The 713-nt window shown below is 34.4% G+C and overlaps 1 non-coding gene across 1 annotated transcript; it reads left to right on the forward strand.

Moving 5' to 3' along the window:
* The first annotated feature begins 244 nt into the window (after positions 1-244).
* Positions 245-348, forward strand: LOC143388251 (U6 spliceosomal RNA). Its single transcript, XR_013089957.1, has one exon. It is a non-coding gene; the product is annotated as a U6 spliceosomal RNA (small nuclear RNA).
* The last annotated feature ends 365 nt before the right edge of the window (positions 349-713 follow it).

Here is a 713-nt window from a genome sequence, read left to right on the forward strand (position 1 = left end):
ATGCTGACAGTTTAAATGGATTCTGAAAGACTTTTTAAAAAAGAGTCTGCCTTGGTTATGATAGAAAATGACTAAAACTATTTAACTGTAGAACTATGTGAACTATTATAATGTGAATATTTTTAAACTTAGGGGCAATGGAAAAATAAAAGTTGGCTGTACTAAAAATGTATACTTGTTTCTAAGAAGGCAACCAGGAAAATAACAAGTACAATTCTTCAGTCAAGAAACTGCCATATTGTGATTGCTTCAGCAGCAAATATATTAAAAATTGGAATGATACAGAGAGGATAGCATGGCCCCTGCACAAGAATGACAATGGCCCCTGCACAAGGATGACATATGAAGCAGTGCATATTAAAAGAAAAAAAGAGAAGCTGCTGTATTAATCTAGGGAAATAATATTCTCATAAGTTCTTAGGTAGAATTATCATCAGAAAATCATGTCAAACTGTTCTTTTTCATTTATAGAAACTACCCTTGAGGAAGAAACTGGAGAAATGGGATTCATTCTCTATAACATTCTCTCTTTAAAAACTAGGTAGTGGGCTGGGGATAGAGCTCAGTTGGTAGAGTGCTTGCCTTGCAAAGGCAAGGCCCTGGGTTTAATCACCAGCACCACAAAAAAAAAAAGAACTAGGTAGTGAATTTTATATCACAAGTTCAAACTTGGTCAAGTTATTGGACTCCCATGTATGAAAATTTTTACTAAG

Source organism: Callospermophilus lateralis, unplaced genomic scaffold (genome assembly GCF_048772815.1).
Source record: "Callospermophilus lateralis isolate mCalLat2 unplaced genomic scaffold, mCalLat2.hap1 Scaffold_831, whole genome shotgun sequence".
Classification (NCBI taxonomy): domain Eukaryota; kingdom Metazoa; phylum Chordata; class Mammalia; order Rodentia; family Sciuridae; genus Callospermophilus; species Callospermophilus lateralis.